Below are 24,914 nucleotides of genomic sequence, written 5' to 3' on the forward strand. Positions count from 1 at the left end.
GCTCAGTTTTACCCCATTAAGACTTAGGGAAACATAAAATTGCCTAGCAAAGTTAAATCACAAGGACTTCCAACAATGAGAGAGTAAAGAGACTGGCAAATCTTCTCCCCCAAAAACCAACCAAAAAACTGAACAAAACTCAAAACAAACATTGCAAATACAGTTGACCCTTGATCAACCCAGGTCTGAACTGCACAGGTCTACTCATATGCAGATTTTATTCAGTAAATACGTACTGCAGTACGTCTCAATCTGTGGTCCGCTGAACCCATGGATGCGGAAACGTGGATACAGTGGGCTGACTGTAAAGTTATACGCAAATTTTTGACCACACAGAGGGTCAGGGCCCATAACCCCTGTGTTATTCAAGGGTCAACTGTACTGTATTTGAAAAGTGATGGCATACAAATTAAGAACACTTTATGCATGGGAAACTTCTGAACCTCAGATAAGAACAGTGGCAATAAATGATGTTCTTGCCAGGACTGTTCCCATCCCCTCACCAAAGCTTGGTAGGCAGTAGTGCCACCAGGGTAGGGCTGTTGGTGAAAAACCAGCAGCTTTGCTGCTAAAGGTAGGCTTAGGCTGCCTTGACATGGAGCAGAGTGCAATACAGCCTGCAGTACTGTTAAAGTGGCAAATTCTTAGAGAACAAACAGAAAAAGCTAACAGTGTTGCTAGCCAGAGTTTGCAGACCTGCTTTGGGCAAGCAGCACATCCCTCAACCAGCAAGAAATTTAACAGGAAAATCCTGGAAACCAGAGAGTCAAAGAGGGAACAGATAAGCTTGCCACACATCCTTGGTTCAACGGGAGGCAGACTTATAAAAAGGAAAAACGCTGAAACACCCAAGCTCTCCACTCATCCCTGTCTGTCAGGGAGGCTGTGTACATGCAAAGCTAAGGGCACTGAAAGGCCAAGCTCCCCACACATCACTAGCTCACTGGGAAGCTGTTTGCAAGGAAGTTCCAGAAAGGTCTGGCAGGAAGTAAAAGCTGGGACAGACATTAAAACATCCTGAACTTTGCCTGTACTCCCAAACCCACACATCATCCCACAATCAACAGAGAACAGATGCCTTACTGGCTCAAGACGTTTGAACATCTAAACACTATGCAGACACGGAGGCAACCCCTAGAAAGCCATTGTAAAAATAAAAATAATAAAAAATAAGCAGAGACATTAGTCAGTAGCTGCACATTGCAGGGGAGATCAATTTTGCAGATTAAGTCCAGGAAACTTACTAAAAAACAATACTAAAACAAGTATCAGCAACAATGACCCTCAGGAAACAAACAAAACAAAAAACAAAAATAAACAAACTCTAGAGTTATTATAATAAATTATCCAAAATGTCCAATCATCAACAAAAAAAGTTTGAAGATATACAATGAGTGACCCAGACTGAAGGAAAAAGAAACTACCTGTGAGCGGGCCCAGAATGGCAGGCAAATAATTCAAATCAGTCATGAAAAACATATTAAAAGAATAAAGGAAAGTATGTTTAAATAATGAAAAAAAAATATGATGACACCTAAACAAGTGGGGAATCTCGAAAAAGAAGTAAAATCAATAAAACAGAACCAATTCTAGAAATTCTACAGTTTAGAAGTATTGGGTTGGCCAAAAAGTTCACGCAGGTTTTTCCATAACATCTTATGGAAAAATCCGAACAAACTTTTTGGCCGACCCAATACAATAACTGAAATGAAAACATTATACAGACGCAGCGGCAGATTTGAGATGGCAGATCAAAACACATCAAAACACTTCAATAAAATTAAGCAATATAAGAAACAGAAAAGAAAGACTGAAGTGAAGAGAGCCTCAGAGACCCCTAAGACATCAAGTGCACCAACGCACGTATAATGGGAAGTTCCAGGAGATAGTACGTGGGATAAAAAAAATATTTGAATAATGACTGCAAATGTCCCAAGTTTTATGATAGACATTAAGCCCCAGATTCAGAATGCTTGACAAACCCAGTGGGATAAACACATGCACACATACATCATACACAAAACTACTTAAACTCAACAAAAAGAAAATGTTAAAAGAATATAGGTAAAACAAGTGATCACACACAAGACAACAAAAATACAATTAATGGCTCACTTCTTGTCAGAAACAATGGAGACCAAAAAGACACTGAAAGGACATATTTAAATGCTGAAACAGAAAAACTGTCAACCATGAATTCTATATCCAGCAAAACTATCTTTTGGAACTATAGACAAAGACATTCCCAGATAAACAGAGATTAAAATATTTGTTCTTACTGAACCTGCCTTATGAGAAATACTAAAAGAAATCCCTCAGGAAAAAAGGAAAGGACATCAAAAGGTATGCAGAAAAGAGTTAACTGGCTTAAGACTGCTGTACTAAAAAACAAACAGAAAAGAGTTAACTGGCTTAAGACTGCTGTACTAAAAAACAAACAAAGAAAAACCGCCTGCCTGCAAGGTTGGTCCTGAGCTGGCATCTAGGAACTTGGATTTTGGGAGGGTTCCCACCATTCCAAAACTAATTAGAGTGCTGACTGTATCTAAACTGTTTATACAAATCAAACAGCTTATGCTGAAACACCTGTTTTCTTTCAGAGAATGTGAAATTCAGTATGTGCTAGGCAGAAAGTCCCCAGTAAAAACCTTGGGGACTAGGTCTGTAACAAGCTTCCCTGGTATTCAACATTGTACAAATGTCGTCACAATTTAATGGAGAAAATAAGCACATCCTATATGACTGCACTGAAAGAGGACTATTGGAAGCTGGCAGCTGGTTCCTCCAGATTTTGCCCACTAAACTTTTTCCCTTTGGCAAATTTGCTTTGTATCCTTTTGTTGTAATAAATCACAGTCATGAATGTGACTATATGCTGTGTACTGTGAGTCTTCCTAGCAAATCACTGAACCGGGGGTAATTTAGGAGACTACTGAGTAAGATGGTAACTCAAATCCAAAGGAAGAAACAAAGAGCACAAGATATGGTAAATGGATAAAGGTAAAAGACTGAATAAATGTATTTTTATCTTTCCTCCTTCTAATTTCTCTAAAATATATCAGCCTTTATAAGACAATAACTTAAAAATAAAATACACTGCACTATTGGGCTTATAACATACCACATACAGGACAATAAGACCTCAAAGAAAGCACCTGAGAACAGAACCAGACCAAAAAAATCAAAAAGAAAATAGAGAATTTGAACAACACTACAGACTAATTTGACTTAAAAGAAATACACACATCACTCCATACAACAACAGAAAAACACACATTTTTGTCAAATGCACATGGAATATTCTCCAAGACAGATTACAGGTTAGGCTACAAAACAAGTCTTAATAAACTTTAAAAGACTGAAACAATCCAAAGTATTTTTTCTGATCACAGTGGAATGAAAGTAAAGATCAACAGCAAAAGGAAAAACAAAAAACTCACAAACGTGGAAATTAACCCACTCTTAAACAATCCATGGAAAAGAAAAAATCACAAAGGAAATCAGAAAATATCCTGAGACAAATGAAAATGAAAACACAACACACTACAACACATGGGATGCAACAAAAGCAGTGCAAAGTGGGAAACTTACAACTAATGCTTACATTAAAAGAAAAAGATCTCAAACCAACTTTACTTTACATCTTACGGAAATACACGAAGAATGAATTAACCCAAACCTAGAAGAATGAAATAATAAAGATTAGAGCAGACAGAAATAAAGTGAAAAAGAGCAAAATAGAGAAAAATCAAAGAAACCGGGAGTTGGTTCTTCTCAAAGATCAACAAAACTGAGAAACCTTTAGGTAGACTGACTAAGGAAAAAAAGACTCAAATAACTAAACTCAGAAGTGAAAGGGGAAACATTACTACTGATTTTACAAAAATAAAAATGATTATAAGAGAGTACTCTGAACAACTGTATCCTGACCAATCAGAAAACTTAGATAAAATGGACAAATTCCACAATTGAATGTTGAAGAAATAGAAAATCTGAATACATTTATAAGATTAAATCAGTAATCAAAGAAAGAAAAGTCCATACGGTTTCACTAGTGAATTCTATCAAACAATTGAAATAAACACCAATTCTCCTCAAACTCTTAAAAAAAACTGAAACAGGACCACTTAGTAACTCATCCTATGAGCCCAGCATTACCCTGATACTAAAGTCAGACAGACTCACAAGAAAAGAAAACTACAGGTCAATATCCCTGAAGAATACATATGCAAAAATCCTCAACAAGATACTAGCGAACCAAATTTAACAGCAGTATGAAAAGAATTATAAACCAGTGAGATTTCTTCCTGGAATGCAAGGATGGTTCAACACAAGAAAAATCAATGTAGTACACCACATTAACAGAATGAAAGAAAAACACCACATGACCATCTCAGTAAAAAAGCATTTGACAAAACTCAACACCCTTTCATAACAAGAACATTCAACAAATTAGGAATAGAGGGAACTACCTCAATGTAGTAAAACCAATACATAAAAAAAATTAGTCAACATCATACTTGATGGTAAAAAACTGAAAACATTTTCCCTAAGGTCAGGAATAAGACAAGGATGTTCACTTTCACTACTTTCCTTCAAAACAGTACTGTAAGTCCTGGCCAGGGCAATTAGCAAGAATATGAAATAAAAGGCATCTAAACTAGGAGAGAAATAGAATTATCTCTGTTCTCTGAAAACATGATCTTTTAGGTAGAAAACCCTATAGATTCCACATAAAACTGTTAGAATTGATTAAGCATTTAGTACAGTTGCAGGATGCAATATCAACACACAAAAATCAATTCCATTTTTATGTAATGAACATCTAAAAATAAAATTAAGAAAATCACTCCATTTATAGTGGAAAATAAAAAGAATATACAGAAAATAAATAAGTAAATATAGAAAAGAATAAAATACTTAGAATTAAGCTTAACCAAGGAAGTGAGAGACATGTATGCTGAAATCTACAAAATGTTGCTGAAATAAAGAAGATGCATATAAATAAAAAGACACCTCATGGGCTTCCCTGGTGGCGCAGTGGCTGAGAGCCCGCCTGCTAGTTCAGGGGACGCAGGTTCGTGCCCCGGTCTGGGAGGATCCCATATGCTGCGGAGCGGCTGGGCCCATGAGCCATGGACGCTGGGTCTGCGCGTCCGGAGCCTGTGCTCCGCAACGGGAGAGACCACAGCAGTGAAAGGCCCGCGTACCGCAAAAAAAAAAAACAAAAAAAAAAACAAAGACACCTCATGCTCATGGGGTAAAAACTAATGCTAAGATGTCAGTACTACCCAAACCAATGTACAGATTCAATGCAGGCCCTATCAAAATCACAACACCAGTTTTTTGCAAAAATATGAAAATTCATCCTAAAATATGGAATCTCAAGGGACCCCAAATAGCCAAAACTTGAAAAAAAAGCAAGTTGAAGGTGTCACACTTTTTGATTTCAAAACTTACTACAAAGCTATGGTAATCAAAATAGTACCACACTGGCATGAAGACTGACATACCCAACAACAGAATACAACAGAGCCCAGGAATAAACCCTCATATATATGGCTAAATGATTTTCAACAAGGGTGCCAAAACCATTCAATGGGGGAAAAGGACAGTGTTTAACAAACTGCACCAGGGGGCTTCCCTGGTGGCACAGTGGTTGAGGGTCCGCCTGCCGGTCCAGGGGACGCGGGTTCGTGCCCCGGTCCAGGAGGATCCCGCGTGCCGCGGAGCGGCTGGGCCCGTGAGCCATGGCCGCTGGGCCTGCGTGTCCGGAGCCTGTGCTCCGCAGCGGGAGAGGCCACAACAGTGAGAGGCCCGCGTACCACAAAAAAAAAACAAACAGCACCAGGAAACATGAAAACCCACATGGAAAAAAATAAAATTTGATCCTTATCTCACACCACATACAAAAATCAACTCAAAATGGATCACATTCCTACATATAAGCTAAAACTATAAAATTCTTAGAAGAAAAACAAAAGATGGGGCTTCCCTAGTGGCACAGTGGTTAAGAATCCATCTGCCAAAGCAGGGGACACGGGTTCGAGCCCTGATCCAGGAAGATCTCACATGCCACGGAACAACTAAACCCACGTGCCATAATTACTGAAGCCCACACGCCTACAGCCCATGCTCCGCAACAAGAGAAGCCACTGCAATGAGAAGCCCGCGCACCACAATGAAGAGTAGCCCCCACTCTCTGCAACTACAGAAAGCCCACGTGTAGCAACGAAGACCCAACACAGCCTAAAATAATATAAATTTATCAAAAAAAAAAAAGGGCAAAAACATCACGACTTTGGATTTGCAATGATTTCTTGCATATGACACCAAAAGCACAGGCAACAAAAGAAAAATTAATTAGTTAAGTTAGACTTCATCAAAAGTAAAAGCTTTTGGACATCAAAGGGCACTATCAACAAAGTACAATAGCAACCCACATAATGGGAGAAAATATTTGCAAATCATATATATGATAAGAAATTGATATTCAGAATACAGTTGACCCTTGCAATGCAGGAATTGACCATCTGTCAAAAATCTGAGTATAACTTAACAGTTGGCCCTCCATAACTGCAGCTCCACATCTGAGAATTCAAGCAACCACAGAGAATGTAGTACTATAGTATCTACTACTGAAAAACGTTCACATGTAAGTGGATCCATGCAGGTCAAACCCGTGACGTTCAAGGGTCAACTATATGTACATACAGAACTCCTACAGGTCAACAACAAAAAGAAAAATTGCCCTATTTTAAAATGGGCAAAGAATTGGAACAGATGTTTCTACAAAAAAGATACATGAACCGCCAATAAATACATTAAAAGGTACTCAACATCACTTGTCATTAGAGATGCAAATCAAAACCACAATGAGGAGGACAGAGTCAAGACAGCGTACTAGGAGAATGCAGAATTCGTGTCTCCTCACAACTAGGGCACCTACCAGGCACTGGTGGGGGACCACGGACACCTAAGGGGACGGGAGGAACCCCCAGCGACTGGGTAGGACGTGGGGTGTTGGGGGAGTGAAGGGGGAGAAGAAGCGGAGGCAAGATAGGACTGGCACCCCTGAGAGGTGGCTGGGGGAGGGGAAGAGTTCCCATGCCCAAAGGGGGAAAAGGGGAACCACTGGGGACAGCGGATCAAAAGGGAGTGTGGCCAGGTTTCCCCTGCTCACATGGGCCCCCAGGAACCTGCTGAGATCCCAGGCCTGATCCTCTGCCCACCTAGGTCCCCTCCAGCCGTGCGGGTCCTGAGGGTGTGGGAGGGAGGGAAGCGGAGCAAAAACAAAGGCCAGACCTCCGGAACCAGCACCCCTGAGGGGTAGCTGGGGGAGGGGAGGGGAGGAGTTCCTACACCCAGAGGGACCCAACCACTGTAAGGGGTCCAGCAGTGATGGGGGAGACCCTGGGGAAGATGGTGGGGGAGGGGCACGAAGGAACAGAAGGGAACACGACCAGGGCTTTCCTGTCCACTTTGGCACTCGGGAGCCTGTTGGACTCCCGGGCCTAATCCTCTGCCCTCAGAGCCTGCCTCCTGCTGCGCAGAACACAACCCCGCCACTATACCCCCACCCAGGGCCCTACCTCTACACTCAGAGACCCCCTCCAACGCGATGGGCCTCAACCCCACCCACGCACCCTCACTCAGGGCCCTACTTCTAAACACTGGAACTCCACACTCCAGAGGCCCTTCTTTCGTGGAAGGCTGCCTCTTCCCTTCCACACAGGTCCTAAGCAGAGGCCCCGCCCCACACTCAAACGTCACCCCCCACCCGCCTAGGTCCCACCCCATGCTAAACCCCTCCCCTGCCTAAGTTCCACCCCTGCCTAAACTCTGCTCCTATAGCCAAGGCATTTTTTTTTTCCTTTTTCTTCCTTTAGATTGGGGTTCTGTTTTACCTTGTTGGTTCACTGTTGTTGATTCTTTTATATTCTTATTTTTCCTAATAAATCTTTCATTTTTCTAATTTCATTTTATACTTTGTTATTATTCTTTCCTTTTGGCTTCTCCCACCCCCCATTTTCTTTCCATTCTTTTTCCTGTTGCAGCTTTATTTTAGCTAATTGCAACTGTTTCAATTATAGTTTAATTTTTCCTAATATATTTTTTATATTTCTAATTTTATTTTCTTTTTTATTCTTTGATATCGTACTGCTCCTTTCTTTTTTTTAACACCATGCCACAAAGCTTGCGGGACCTTGGTTCCCAGGCCAGAGGTTGGGCCCAAGCTCCTGTGGGGGGAGCTCCAAGTCCAAAACACTGGACTAACAGAGAACCTCAGACCCCAAGGAATATCAATCAGAGTGAGGCCTCCCAGAGGTACTCATCTCAGCACCAAGGCTCTATACAACTGCCTGCAAACTCAGGCCGAACAACCAGTAAGACAGGAATACAGTACCACCCATCAAAAAAAAGAAAAATGAAACGACAAAAAAATATGTTACAGATGAAGGAGCAAAGTAAAAACCTGTAAGACCAAATAAATGAAGACAAGATAGGGAACCTACCTGGAAAAGAATTCAGAGTAATGATAGTAAAGATGATCCAAAATCTCAAAGCAAAATGAAGAAACATTTAACAAGGATCTAGAAGAACTAAAGAGCAAACAAACAGTGATGAACAACACAATTACTGAAACTAAAAATACTCTAGAAAGAATCAATAGCAGAATAACTGAGACAGAAGAACGGGTAAGTGACCTAGAAGATAAAATGGTGGAAATAACTGGCAGGGAGAATAAAGAAAAAAGAATGAAAAGAATTGAGGACAGTCTCAGAGACCTCTGGGATATTAAACGCACAAACATTCGAATTATAGGGGTCCCGGAAGAAAAAAGAGAAAAAGAAAGGGTCTGAGAAAATGTGTGAAGAAATTATAGTTTAAAACTTCCCTAAGATGGGAAAGGAAAGAGTCAATGAAATCCAGGAAGTGCAGAGAATCCCATAAAGGATAAACCCAAAGACAAACACACCAAGACATATATCAAACTATCAAAAATTAAATACAAAGAAAAAATATTAAAAACTGCAAGGGAAATGCAACAAATAACATACAAGGGAATCCCCATAAGGTCAACAGCTGACCTTTCAGCAGAAACTCCGCAAGCTAGAAGGAAGTGGCAGGACATATTTAAAGTGATAAAAAGAAAAAACCTACAACGAAGATTACCCAGCAAGGATCTCATTCACATTGGACAGAGCAATGAAAACCTTTACTTACAAGCAAAAGCTAAGAGAATTCAGCACCACCAAACCAGCTTTACAACAAACGCTAAAGAAACTTCTCTAGGCAAAACACACAACAAAAGGAAAAGACCTACGATAACAAACTCAAAACAATTAAGAAAATGGTAATAGGAACATGCATATCGATAATTTCCTTAAATGTAAATGGATTAATTACTCCAACCAAAAAGCACAGACCAGCTGAATGGATACAAAAACAAGACCCATATATATGCTGTTTACAGGAGACCCACTTCAGACCTAGGGACACACACAGACTGAAAGTGAGGGGATGGAAAAAGGTATTCCATGCCAATGGAAATCAAAAGAAAGATGGAGTAGCAATTCTCATATCCAACAAAATAGACTTTAAAATATAGACTATCACAAGACACAAAGAATGACACTACAGAATGATTAAGGGATCAATCCAAGAAGAAGATATAACAATTGTAAATATTTATGCACCCAACACAGGAGCTCCTCAATACATAACACAAATACTGACAGCCATAAGAGAGGAAATCAACAGCAACACAATAATAATAGGGGACTCTGGGCTTCCCTGGTGGTGCAGTGGTTGAGAGTCCGCCTGCCAATGCAGGGGACATGGGTTCGTGCCCTGGTCCAGGAAGATCCCACACGCCACGGAGCAGCTGGGCCCGTGAGGCATGGCCGCTGAGCCTGCGCGTCTGGAGCCTGTGCTCCACAACGGCAGAGGCCACAACAGTGAGAGGCCCGCATACCACAAAAAAAAAAAAAATAATAATAATAATAGGGGACTTTAACACCTCACTTTTACCAACAGACAGATGATCCAAAATGAAAATAAATAAGGACACAGAAGCTTTAAATGATACATTAGACCACATGGACTCAACTGATATTTATAGGACATTCCATCCCAAAACAACAGTATACACTTCTCAAATACTCATGGGACATTCTCCAGGATAGATCAGATCCTGGGTCACAAATCAAGCTTTTGTAAATTTAAGAAAATTGAAATTGTATCAAGTATCTTTGCCAACCACAATGCTATGAGGCTAGATATCAATCCCAGGAAAAACAACTATAAAAAATACAAACACATGGAGACTAAACAATACACTACTAAATAACCAAGAGATCACTGAAAAAAATGAAAGAGGAAATCAAAAAATAGCTAGAAATAAATGACAATGAAAACACGATGACCCAAAGCCTATGGGATGCAGCAAAAGCATTTCTAAGAGGGAAGTTTGTTTTTTGTTTTGCGGTACGCGGGTCTCTCACTGTTGTGGCCTCTCCCGTTGCAGAGCACAGGCTCCGGACATGCAGGCTCAGCAGCCATGGCTCACGGGCCCAGCCACTCCGTGGCATGTGGGATCTTCCCAGACCGGGGCAAAAATCCGTGTCCCCTGCATCGGCAGGCGGACTCTCAACCACTGCGCCACCAGGGAAGCCCTAAGAGAGAAGTTTATAGCAATACAATCCTACCTCAAGAAACAAGAAAAATCTCAAATGAACAACCTAACCTTACACCTAAAGCAATTAGAGAAAGAAGAACAAAAAAAACCCCGAAGTTAGCACAAAGAAAGAAAGAAAGAAAGATCAGATCAGAAATAAATGAAAAAGAACTGAAGGAAACGACCGCAAAGATCAATAAAACCAAAAGCTGGTTCGAGAATATATACAAAATTGACAAACCATTAGCCAGACTCATCAAGAAAAAAACCGAGAAGACTCAAACCAACAGAATTAGAAATGAAAAAGGAGACGTAACAACTGACACTGCAGTAATACAAAGAATCATGAGATTACTACAAGCAACTATATGCCAATAAAATGGGCAATCTGGTAGAAATGGACAAATTCTTAGAAATGCACAACTTCCTGAGACTGAACGAGGAACAAAGAGCAAATATGAACAGACCAATCAAAAGCACTGCAATTGAAACTGTGATTTAAAATCTTCAAACAAACAAAAGCCCAGGACCAGACAGCTTCACAGGCGAATTCTATCAAACATTTAGAGAAGAGCTAACACCTATCCTTCTTAAACTCTTCCAAAATACAGCAGAGGGAAGAACACTCCCAAACTCATTCTACGAGGCCACCATCACCCTGATACCAAAACCAGACAAAGATGTCACAAAAAGAGCAAACTACAGGCCGGTGTCACTGATGAACAGAGATGCAAAAACCCTCAACAAAATACTAGCAAACAGAATCCAACAGCACATTAAAAGGATCATACACCATGATCAAGTGGGGTTTATCCCAGGAATGCAAGGATTCTTCAATATACACAAATGAATGTGATACACCATATTGACAAACTGAAGGATAAAAACCATATGATAATCTCAATAGCTTCAGAAAAAGCTTTTGACAAAATTCAACACCCATTTATGATAAAAGCTCTCCAGAAAGTAGGCGTAGAGGGAACCTACCTCAACATAATAAAGGCCATATATGACAAAACCACAGCCAACATCCTTCTCAATGGTGAAAAACTGAAACCATTTCTTGTGAGATCAGGAACAAGACAAGGTTGCCTACTCTCACCACTATTATTCAACACAGTTTTGGAAGTTTTAGCCACAGCAATCAGAGAAGAAAAAGAAATTTTAAAAATCCAATAAAATCGGAAAGGAAGTAAAACAGTCACTGCTTGCAGATTACATGATACTATAGAGAATCCTAAAGATGCTACCAGAAAACTACTAGAGCTAATCAATGAATTTGGTAGAGTAGCAGGATACAAAATTAATGCACAGAAATCTCTTGCATTTCTATACACTAACGATGAAAAATTTGAAAGAGAAATTAAGGAAACACTCCCATTCACCACTACAACAGAAAAAATAAAATACTTAGAAATAAACCTACCTAAGGAAACAAAAAACCTGTATGCAGAAAACTATCACACTGATGAAAGACATTAAAGACAATAAAAACAGACGGATAGATATACCATGTTCTTGGATTGGAAAAATCAACATTGGGAAAATGACTATACTACCCAAAGCAATCTACAGATTCAATGCAATCCCTATCAAACTACCACTGGCATTTTTCACAGAACTAGAACAAAATATTTAACAATTTGTATGAAAACACAAAAGACCCCAAACAGCCAAAGCAGTCTTGAGGGAAGAAAAACGGAGCTGGAGGAATCAGGCTTCCCGACTTCAGACTATACTACAAACCTACAGTAATCAAGACAGTATGGTACTGACACAAAAACACAAATATAGATCAGTTGAACAGGTTAGAAAGCCCCAAAGATAAACCCACACACATATGGTCACCTTTGATAAAGGAGGCAAGAGTATACAATGAAGAAAAGACAGCCTCTTCAAGAAGTGGTGCTGGGAAAACTGGACAGCTACATGTAAAAGAATGAAACTAGAACTCTTCCCAACACCATATACAAAAATAACCTCAAAATGGATTAAAGACCTAAATGTAAGGCCAGACACTCTAAAACTCTTAGAGGAAAACATAGGCAGAACACTCTATGACATCAATCACAGGAAGATCCTTTTTGACCCACCTCCTAGAGAAATGGAAATAAAAACAAAAATAAACAAATGGGACCTAATGAAACTTAAAAAGCTTTTGCACAGCAAAGGAAACCATAAACAAGACGAAAATACAACCCTCAGAATGGGAGAGAATATTTGCAAATGAAGCAACTGACAAAGGATTAATCTCCAAAATTTACAAGCAGCTCAGTATCAAAAAAACAAACAACCCAATCCAAAAATGGGCAGAAGACCTAAACAGACATTTCTCCAAAGAAGATATACAAATTGCCAAGAAACACATGAAAAGATGCTCAACATCACTAATCATTAGAGAAATGTGAATCAAAACTACAATGAGGTATCACCTCACACAGGTCAGAATGGCCATCATGAAAAAATCTACAAACAATAAATGCTCGAGAGGATGTGGAGAAAAGGGAACCCTCTTGCACTGTTGGTGGGAATGTAAACTGATACAGCCACTAGGGAGAACAGTATGGAGGTTCCTTAAAAAACTAAAAATAGAACTACCATACAACCTAGCAATCCCACTACTGGGCATATACCCTGAGAAAACCATAATTCCAAAAGAGGCATGTACCACAATGTTCACAGCAGCACTATTTACAATAACCAGGACTTGGAAGCAACCTAAGTGTCCACTGACAGATGAACGGATAAAGAAGATGTGGCGCATATATACGATGGAATATTACTCAGCCATAAAAAGAAATGAAATTGAGTTATTTGTAGTGAGGTGGATGGACCGAGAGTCTGTCATACAGCGTGAAGTAAATCAGAAAGAGAAAACCAAATACTGTATGCTAACACATATATATGGAATCAAAAAAAAAAAAAAAGGTCCTGATGAACCTAGGCGCAGGACAGCAGTAAAGACAAAGATGTGGAGAATGGACTTGAGTACACAGGGAGGGGGAAGGGTAAGCTGGGACGAAGTGAGAGAGGAACACTGACGTATATACACTACCAAATGTAAAACAGATAGCTAGTGGGAAGCAGCTGCTTGGAACAGGGAGATCAGGTGGGTGCCTTGCAACCACTTAGAGGACTGGGATAAGGAGGGTGGGATGGAGATGCAAGAGGGAGGGGATATGGGAATATACATATGCATATAGCTGATTCACTTAGTTATACAGCAGAAACACAACACTGTAAAGCAATTATACTCCAATAAAGATGTTAAAAAAAAAACACCACGAGATACCACTTTGCACGTTTCAGGATGGCTATAATCAAAAAACAAACAAAAAAATAAAGTGTTGGCACAGATGTGGGAAAATCGAAATCCCTGTACATTGCTGATGGGAATGTAAAATGGTGCAGCTACTGTGAAAAACAGTACAGCAATCAAAAAAAAAAAGCAATTTCTCAAAATATTAAACACAGAACTACCATATGATCTAGCGATTCCACTTTGGGGTATATATGCAAAAGAACCAAAAGTAGGGACACAAACAGATATTTGCACACTAATGTTCACAGCAGGACCATTCACAGTAAGTGAAAGCAACCCAAAGAGTGGATGCAACCCAAGTGTCCATGAACATATGAATGGATAAACAAACTATAATATACACCTACAATGAAATATTATTCAGCCTTAAAAAGCAAATTTTGGTACATGCTATAACATGGAAGAACCCTGAAGACATTCTAAGTGAATTAAGTCTATCACTTAAGGTCAAATATTGTGTTTCCACACTAGTGAAATTCATAAGGAAAGAAAGTAAAGTAGTGGTTGTCAGGGGCTGGGAGGAGGGAGAAATGGGGAGTTACTGTTTACCAAGAAGGGAGTTTCAATATGGGAAGATGAAAAAAGTTCTGAAAATGGATGGTGGTGATCGCTGCACAAATGTGAACGCACTTAACGTCACAAAACTGTATATTTAAAAATTATTAAAATGGTAAATTTTATGTACATTTCACTTTAAAAACATAAAAGTAAAAAGAAGGGATGAAACATTTGCTATATTTTACTGGAATTAATTCAGTATTAACTTGAAGTGTACTGTAGTAAGATTCATTTTTTAATTGCTAGAGCAACCATTAATAATATAACTCGAAAATATGATTAAGAAATCAAAGCAATTAAAGGAATAACGGGTAAACAAAAAACATGTGAGGTGTAGAAAAGAAATAGCAAAATAGGTAATGTAATTCCAACCACATCAGTAATCACATTATATGTGAACGGACTAAACAGTCCAATCAAAATGCAGGAATTATCAGACTGGATTTTTGAAACAATAGCAAAAAAGCAAGATCTAAGTATATGATACCTATACAAGACACAGTTGAGACTGAAGGACATAAGCAGTTTGAAAGTAAAAGGATGGAAAAAGATATGTCACACAAGTGGTAATATTAAGAGAACTGTAGTGGCCATGTTAAGGCAAAACAAAATACACTTCAAGAAAGGGAACATTAGTAGAGAGAAGGAATTTCATAATGATAAATCAGTTAATACAAAGGGAAGATAAAACAATTATAAATGTATCCAAATCTAACAACACAGCCCAAAAACACATGAAGCAAAAACTGACAGAACTCAAAGAAGAAACCGGCAATTCAACAACAGAGCTGGAGCCTTCAATCTTCACTTTCAATAACTGATAGAACTAGACTTAACATTAGCAAGGCTACAGAACACTTAACAACCATGTCAACCAATTTAACCTAATATTTAGAGAACACTCTGCCAATAGCAGAACACATTCTTTACAAGTGCACACTGAACATTCACTTACACAAACCATATGTTAACCCATAAAACAAGTCTTAATAACCTTAAAAGAATAAATTCACCCAAAATATATATTCCCCAACCACAATGGAATTACGCTAGAAATCAATAACAGAAAGAATTTGGGAAATCCTCAAATATTTAGAAATTAAACCACAACACTTCTAAATAATCCATGATTCACAGAAATTGGTTAAATTTTTAAAACTGAACTAAATGAAAACAAAATTGGAACGTATCAAAGTTATGGTGGGGCAGGCGATCAATGGGCAGAACACAGAATTTTTAGGGAGGGAAAAATACTCTGTATGATATTACAACGATGGATATGTCATCAGACATCTGTCCAACCACAATGAACACACATACCAAGAGTAAACTCTTAAGTAAACTATGAACTTTGGGTAAGCACGATGTGTCATTGTAGGTTTATCCTTGGTTTAAAAAAAAATGTACCATTCTGATGGCTGATGTTGATAATGGGGGAAGCTGTGCATGTGTAAAGAGGGGGGATATGGGAAATCTATGTACCTTCCTCTCAATTTTACTGTAAACCTGAAACTGCTCAAAAAAAAGAAAAAAGTTATGGAATACAGCTAATACAGTACTTAGAAGAAAACTTAGAGTTTAAAATGCCTATTTTAAAAAAAGAAATGCCTCTAATTAATAACCTGTTTTCAACCTAGCAAAATTTACTTTACTTTTGTGTGTGTGTGTGTGTGTGTGTGTGTGTGTGTGTGTGTGGTGCGCAGGCCTCTCCCGTTGCGGAGCACAGGCTCCGGACGCGCAGGCTCAGTGGCCATGGCTCACGGGCCTAGCCGCTCTGCGGCATGTGGGATCTTCCCGGTCCGGGGCACGAACCCGTGTCCCCTGCATCGGCAGGCGGACTCTCAACCACTGCTCCACCAGGGAAGCCCTACTTTACTTTTAATTTGCTTTATACAATTAAACCCAAAGCAAGCTGAAGAAAATAATTTTTTAAGAAAATTCAATGCAGAAATCAATAAAATAGAAAACAAAATTAATAGACTAAGATCAGTAAAACCAAACGCTGGTTCTCTGTAAAGATCTAAAAAATTGATAAAATTTTAGCTAGACTGATGTGGCGAGTCCCTTGTGATTCCGTATCAATTTTAGAGTGATTTCCGTATTTCTGCAAAAAAAAAACACTGTTGGGATTGCAGTGAATCTGTAGACTGCTTTGTGTACTACTGGCATCTTAACAATATTGTTTTCCAACCTGTAAAGATGAGACGTCTTTCCACTTATTTCCATCTTCTTTCTTTCAGCAATGTTTTGTAGTTGTTAGACTATGTCTTTCGCCTCCTTAGTTAAGTTTAATCCTAAGTATTTTACTCTTTTTTTTCCCAACAACCATTTTTTACATTAACCATTTTTAGTTAATTGACAATGTTGTGTTAGCTTCAGGTATACAGAAAAGTGACTCAGTTATATCAGATACACACACACACTTTTCAGATTCTTTTCCATTATAGGTTATTACAAGACATTGAATATAGTTCCCTTTGCTACACAGTAGATCCTTGTTTTTATCTATTTTATACATAGTAGTGTGTATATGTTAACTTCAAACTCCCCCCACAGCCTGTATTTTATTCTTTTTGATGTTACTGTAAATGGAACTTTTTTCTTAATTTCATTTCTGGATGCTCATAGTTTTTGTATAAAAATGCAACCGAGGGCTTCCCTGGTGGCGCAGTGGTTGAGAGTCCGCCTGTCGATGCAGGGGACACGGGTTCGTGCCCCGGTCCGGGAAGATCCCACATGCCGCGGAGCAGTTGGGCCCGTGAGCCATGGCCGCTGAGTCTGCGCGTCCGGACCCTGTGCTCCGCAACGGGAGAGGGCACAACAGTGAGAGGCCCGTGTAAAAAGAAAAAAAAAAAAAAATGCAACCGAATTTTGCGTCTTGATTTTACGTCCTGTAATTTTGCTGAATTTATTAGTTCTAACTACAAAATAACTACTGAAGTAAACAAGCTTTGGCAAGGTTGCAGAACAATATACAAAAATCAATTTTATATCTATATACCAGTAACAATCTGAAAATGAAATTACATTCAAAACAGCATCATAAAAGGTAAATAAGATACTTAGAAATAAGTTTAACAAAAGTGAGAGACCTGTACACTGAAAACGAAAAAATACTATCAGAAACTTTGGTTTTGTTTATTTTATATTGGAGTATAGCCGATTAACAACAGAAACTTTTTACAGTCTAAATAAATGGAGAAACACTCATGTTTATGTGTGTCTGATTTAGTGCCATTTCCTGAAAATCCCAGCAAGGTTTTTTTTTTTTCTTTTTTCTTTTTGGTAGAAATTGACAAGATGATCTTAAAAATTGATGTAGAAATGCAAAGGATCTAGAATAGCAAAATAATTTTGAAATCAAAAAGTAGGAGTTTCACCACCTTACCATAAAAGCTATAGTGTGATGTCTGCCTGATGATAGACATATTGATTAACAGAACAGAATAGAAAATACAGAAATAAACCCTTACATTTATGGTCAACTGATTTTTGACAAAGGTGCCAATGCAATTCAATAGTGAAAAGAGTCTTTCCAACAACAAATAATGCTAAAACAACTGGATCTATATATAAAAAACAAACCGAACTTAGACCTTTACCTCAAACCATGCATAAAAATCAACTCAAAACATGTGACAGACCTATGTATAAGAGTTCAGATGATAAAACTTACAAAAGAAAACACAGAACATGTCTGTGACCTTGGACCAGCCAAAGGTTCCTTAGATAAGACCCAAAAAGCATGATTCATAAAAGAAAGAAATGATAATCCAGACTTCATCAAAACTAAACTTTTGTTCTTCAAAAGGTCACATTAAGAAACTGAAAAGACAAATCAAAGACTGATAAAATATATGCAAGTCATATATCTGATAAAGAATTTGTATCTAGAATATATAAAGAACTCTTACAACTCAATGAGACAAACACTCCAATTTAAAAAAAAAGGGGGCAAAAGATTTGAATAGATATTTCACCAAATAAGGTACACAAATGGCTAATAAGCACATGAAAAGATGTTAAACATGTTTAGTCATTAGGAATATACAAATTAAAGCTACAATGAGATACCACTAAAAACCCACTAAATGGCTATAATAAAGAAGATTGACAGAAGCTTGACAACAACAAGTGTTAACAGGATGTGGAGAAACAGAAACCTTCATACACTGCTGGTGCGGATGCAAAATGTGACAGCTACTTTGAACATTTTGGCAGTTTCCTAAAAAGCTAAAAACAAACTTACCATACTACCTAGCACTTCCATTCTTAGGTATCTCCCCAAGAGAAATGATAATATATAATCTCACACACAAAAAAGTATACACAGATATCTACAGTAGCATTATTCATAATGGTCCGAAATTAGAAACAATCGAAATACCCATCAACTGGTGAATGGACTAAAAAAATATATGGTATATCCATATAATGGAATAATATTCAGCAATAAAAAGGAGTACCGCCAAATCCAAAGGGACAAAAAGCCAGCCAATGATTTCCTGGAGCCGGAGTGGGAGCAGAGGTTGACTGCAAATGGGCATAATACTTTTAAGGTTGCTATCAATGTTCTAACACTAGACTGTAATGATGATTGCACAATGCTATTAATTTACTAAAAATCACTGTACACTTACAATAGATGTATTTTATACACCTCAATAAAGCTGTTTGAAAATTAAACCACAGCAAATTCTACTGTATATTTACAATAATATCCAACATTTCGTATGTAAATTTAGGTATGATTTATGATTGAAATAAGGCAATCACTTGGGGAGACAGGTTTGTGATAGCAACTCAAAGCAAAGCAATTATAATGAACTTAAAAGAAAAGTAAGATACCTTGATTTCAAACAACTGATGTTTGCTGGTCAGTTTTTTAAAAAAAGAAGAAAATTAAGCAATTGTCTCACTCTGTAGCAAGTCTGAATTCTAGAACATTTTTAAATGCTTAAATTGTAAATTTATCTTTTCTAACCTGATAAACTGCATAATAAATGCTTTATTTAGCAGTAAATGGAATGCTTTAAGGCAATATTTTCTATACTATTTTAGGTAACATATAAACTCTGTATTAAATATTTAATCATATGTGAGAAAATAATTTTTTTCAATTCTTCAATCCTTTTGATTTAGGTAAGGAGGAAATCTGCATGAGGGGCTAGTTTACTTCTAAATACCTCTCATGTAATCTGCAAACTGCCCTTTTAAAGAAAAAGGTAACAGCCTTTGGCAGGAAACTAGATTTTCATAACATTCTTTTCATTGTATTCCCTCATGCAGTAACCCTCTATTCATACAAGTGGTGATAGTTTTCCATTTGTAATAAAGATGTAAATTAATTTATTTTGAAAGAGAACTTCAAGTCTAAAAGTTAGACTGGATAGGTACTATGAGGACAGGGCAAAAATCATGAGTGAGGTATGTTAAGAACCTAAATTCAGGAAACTTTGATTCCCATGTTGTAAAGCACACAGTCCGCAGTAAACTCAGAATGAATGTTCACGAGTAAAATGGATCACTTCGATAATTCACAAGCACCTAAGATAAGCAAAATGTCTTTAATGTTCTTATTCTGCTTCTTTTGTGTGTGTGACCTTCTTTTTCCATAGATCACATCAATATAAACACATACTAGGAACCAGGATTTCAACTAGCTGTAATACTGCACAGTAGTTTAAGTTTTGGCAAACAGCAGATTATCTAATAATTAAAGAAGGACCCTTTATCACGTACCACTTTTTCCCCCAGCTTTAATGAGATATAACTGACATATAACACTGTATAAGTTTAAGATGTACATGTTGATTTGATACACATATATTGCAAAATGATTACCACCATAGTCTTAGCTAACACTTGCATCATGTCACATAATTACCATTTCTTTTTTGTAGTGAACACATTGAAAATCTACTCTCATCTAAGCAACTTTCAAGTATATAATACAGTATTATCAACTATAATCACCATGCTGTACATGAATTTACTCATCTTACAGCTGGAAGTCTATGCTCTTGGACCAGCATCTCCCTTTTTCCACTCTTCCCAGCCCCTCGTATCCACCATTCTAGAATGTTTCTATGCATTCAGCTTTTTCAGATTCCATATATGTAAATGATATCATACATGAATTGTCTCTGACTTATTCCACTTAGCATAATGCCCTCAAGGTCCTGCCATGTCGCCGCAAATGGTTTAAGATGTCCTTCCTTCTCATGGCTGAATAATATTCCACTGTGTATATGTACCACATCTCCTTTATCCATTCATGCATTGACAGATACTTAGGTTACTTCCACATCTTGGCTATTGTGAATAACATGTACCACTTTTCTAATATAATTTGGACTGTGTGTAATAAAAAAGTATTTAATTCACCTTCACTTATATAACCCTCCCTAATCAAATTTTTCTGATTTTAAGTTGTAATTTAGTATTACCACATTTTTTAAGTTACATGTCAACATTTAAAAATCTCCCAATTATTAAAACTTGAAAAAATTCTGTGCTACGCATAGGACAGATATCCTAAATTCATTAATTTATTTTAAATACTTATTAAGCACGTGCTTTGTGCAAAGCATTATGGATAATACAAAATAAGATCACTTCTAAAATAACACAATGTTGTAACTCAATTACACTTCAATTAAATAAATAAATAAGACCACTTCTGCACTCCAGAAACTTACAATCTAGTTGGAGAAATAAAGCATGTGTGCAAAACTACAGTACAAACAGTAGTTCATCAAAAAAACGAACACTTCTAATTATAGTAAATAAAGAATGACTCACAGAGCAGGATTTCAACAGTAGCTAAAGTTTGAATAATATTCTGATAGGCAGAGATGGGGCAAGAGAGCATTCCAAGTGGGGAGTGTCTCTGTTATCAAACTAAGGAGTTTGAACTTCATTCTTTAACCAACAGTGAACCCTAAATGACTTCCAACCAGTGAGTTTATAGGGACGCTCTTTGGAGGCATTAACAGAATAGGGTTTAAAAGGTGAGAAATGGGAGAGCTGGAAAAATACAGGTACCATACAAATTAAGTTACTTTCCTAAGGTCACACATTTAACCATACACCTGATTCTTTGAACGTCTATCTCATTGTTTTCCATTATCAGTATACAGCAACAAGAGGATAAGTTTCTATTCAGGGTAACTCAAAGACAATTTATTTCATAAGGCCAGTAATTATTTATCTATTTCAGCTTTTTATTAGTAGTGATAACTCACAAAATTTTCATTTATATTAACACACTAATATCTTTGGATAGAATGTTTTTTTCATACAATGTGCCCCTTAATCCCTTTCATATACTGCCTATTTATACTACCTTTTTCACAGGAGGTGTTCATATATTTGAAATAATCAATGACCTGAAAACTGAGATAAGACTAATTTAGAATTAGAGCATTCTAAGGTATCATTTTGTGGTTCACATATGTAGACTTTTTGTACTCACAGTTAAGCAGTATATTAAAGGAATAATTCTAGGCTCTCTGATACAATACAAAACACAATTCATCTCACACAACACCCATGTCAATCATAAATCATAATGTGCTTTAAACAGCAGCTTCATCCTCAAAGCTGAAACTAGTCCTTTTACAATACCCTGGGCAGAAATACATCATCAACTGCTCCATCAAGTAAGCCCCACCTCTAGCATCCCAATCTAACATACATACCAGACCTTTTTTGAGTCCCCTTTTTTGGGTTCCAAAATATATGGATGATCCCTGTTGTAAGCTCAAGTAGTTTTTAAAACTCCTAAGTAGAATCACAAAGTAGAGAAAGCAATTTACATCAACATGTTACAATGAAAACAAGTCACATCCTCACACTAAAAATGAAATCAAAAAGCAAAGTGAGTATCTACAGAAACTCTTTTGTTTATTAACACATCTGAAAAGCACTATACTACATTTCTCAAACTTGGAGTCAGGAAAGAATTTTGAAGAGATATGATTCTATAACACTGGGATTCCAAATAGCTACTTAGAGTTTATAATAGTAGCTATAAGAGGTATTGATACATATAAGCTCACTAGAAGACACATAAAATGTACCCAAGTTATCCTCAGAGATTTTATTTTAATGTTTCCATTGTCTCATGTCTAATCAACATTTTCCAGACAGCAATTCTTTTAGACATTAAAAAACAAAAAACAGCTAGACTATCAAATGCGCGATCCTCCCACAAGGCTGGTTTTTTTCTTTTTAAAAATGCATTCCTCCTAAGTGAGTTTAACTAAGAGAGCCCTAACAAAATTTCAAGTAAGCCAATCGTGTTATATCCTCTCATCTCTTTGAGCATGTTTCTCCCTGTCTCCAAATGCCCTCAAGCTGCTTTTAAGACCTCAAACTCCATAAAACCCTTCTTCAGATCTTCAAAATTCACTTTATTCTGTAAAATTACTTGCATATACAATGTCTCCAAAATCAAAGCTTTCATGTTCTCACGCAAACATTTTAAACCAATTCACTCTAAATTATATAGAAATAACTGATAGCTACTCAATTTAGCTAGAGGTGTTTTCACTTCTAAAAGAAGTATGTTGACCTAAATTATGTAAGTTAAAATAAATTTAAGTTTAGAAATTTAAAAATCAAAATAGAAACTGGGGTCTGGCACCTGTTCCCCCATTCACCCAGTTATAGACCTTAACTTCACCTGGTCCAATACTTGATCTTTAAAGTGACACTGATGCCAGAGATCAAAGTTAACCATTCGTAAACCTACAGTACCATGGAGCCTCCTCTAAGGTTTTCCTGCATCTCATTTCACATACTTCTGAGCCCACAGATTCTGTACAAACTAACTTTTTGCACAGTGGATCTTAATGGTAGTGGCCCCAGCACTTCTGTAGGAAGTAGCTATCTGTGTGCACGGTAGGAATCTGAAGGAAAGAAGTATGAGTAGTTTTACATTCCAGGACTGCCTTTGATTTACTTAGTATCTAAGTCCAAAAGCAAAAAAAACTGATATTCTTAATATTCACAATATCCCTGTCAAGGTGCATTTTTGTTTCTTCTACAGAGGAATACTAGCCTACAGGCTTCTGGTCTCTTCCTCCTACAAATTAAGTTTAGTTCTGCCTAAAATTAAGTCAGGTCTGCCCTTTATAGAGATAAGGAAAGTTAAATTTTAGGCTTTACAAACAATTTGTTAAATTAGAGTGAAATTATGTACTAAATTCAGAAGGCAATTTAAAATTCAAGTTCTAATTATTTTTTTCTTTATATGCTTTAAGTATAATAGTTATATACAACCAAATAAAATATTATTCAATTGGCATACAAGCTGTAAATGAATTAGTATCTCATTTAAGAACCAAATGATATGCAATACATATATTCAAAAAATGCAATCAAGCACCAGACAGAAGAGTCACACTGTTGTTTTATAACAGCCTATTTTGTTCTGATATATAAAAATTAAATCAGCTAAAACTTAATGGCAAATAGTCTGATTTAAACACTAACTATGATAGTCATATAAAAGAGATACCAGAAATATCTAAATCTCATCATCACTTTTACCAGGGCTGTGTGTGAGGGTAGTCAAGGGCCTCACAGGCATTCAAATAGTCAGAAACACAGATGTGACAGTTTTAGCTAATTTAACTAAAGCCAGTATTTCACACAGATCTAACAAAGCTAAGGTCACGACCTATTTCCACTTGGTAAAATTAGCTTTGAAAAGAGAACTTTACTCTGACATCGATTAGTACTGCCTTCGGGGGGGGCATTTTTTATACTCTATTTTGTTGCTTTTATAAACAGAACCGTTACGGAAAATAAGGGGTATCCTATCCACCACTTATTTTTGAAGCTATCTACTCAGTAATTAGATACAAGAAATAAAAAAGCAAGATTCACAGAAAGCAAAAACAGAACACCGGTTCACGCTCTTCCCAAATCTTATTACTTCCAGGTGTGAATACCAGGAGCAGCGCGAACAGATTTGAGCTCTACTTCCGTTCCTACTAACCCCCTACAATTCTCTACAGAAGAGTCCAAGAGCAGCAGAAAAAAGAACTGGCCTGAAAGTGGAAAGGAGATGTTGGGGTAAGGCGAGGAGTTGGATTATCAAAACTTTAGTAAAAAATAACTCTGGCTGTAGTTGCTAGAAGTAAGTTATCACAGCATGTAAAGTCTGACACTGGGTAAAGCCCAACAGGCTTTCCCTAACTTCAAAACAACGGCCTTTAGGGCAAGGAAGGGCTAGGAACAAAACAGCGGCCAGATTCCTAATTGCAGAAAGTTTAAACAAATTTGTTCCTCAGCGAATGGGGGAAAGGAGAGGAGGGAAAGTCTGGGCTCTGACGACGGAGC

At 37.5% G+C, this 24,914-nt stretch overlaps 1 protein-coding gene across 4 annotated transcripts in view; it reads right to left on the reverse strand.

Annotated features, from left to right (window-relative positions):
- The window catches only part of RIC1 (RIC1 homolog, RAB6A GEF complex partner 1), a 140,294-nt gene that overhangs the window by 114,738 nt on the left and 642 nt on the right, over nt 1-24,914 (reverse strand). The window lies entirely within an intron of this gene.

Source organism: Monodon monoceros, unplaced genomic scaffold (genome assembly GCF_005190385.1).
Source record: "Monodon monoceros isolate NGI ecotype Baffin Bay Population unplaced genomic scaffold, NGI_Narwhal_1 Super_Scaffold_5, whole genome shotgun sequence".
In the NCBI taxonomy this organism is placed as follows: Eukaryota; Metazoa; Chordata; class Mammalia; order Artiodactyla; family Monodontidae; genus Monodon; species Monodon monoceros.